We start from the raw sequence: 252 nt of genomic DNA on the forward strand, positions 1-252 counted from the left end.
CTAAAGTCAAGAATCACGGAGCATAAGAACCATATCAGATAGAACATATCTACTGGTAATGTCATAACGGAGCATCGGTTACGAGAAAGCCATGATTTCGATTGGGACAACATTAGAATACTGAAAGAGGAGTCTCACTACAGGAAGAGATTGATTTCGGAGATAATATTCATCGGGAGACGGACGCACGGACTCAACTTGCCCCAGGGTGGGCCATCTATTGGTACGTTTTTAAAAATGCGATCAAATGAG

The sequence above is a fragment of the Trachymyrmex septentrionalis genome, unplaced genomic scaffold (assembly GCF_001594115.1).
Source record: "Trachymyrmex septentrionalis isolate Tsep2-gDNA-1 unplaced genomic scaffold, Tsep1.0 scaffold109, whole genome shotgun sequence".
In the NCBI taxonomy this organism is placed as follows: Eukaryota; Metazoa; Arthropoda; class Insecta; order Hymenoptera; family Formicidae; genus Trachymyrmex; species Trachymyrmex septentrionalis.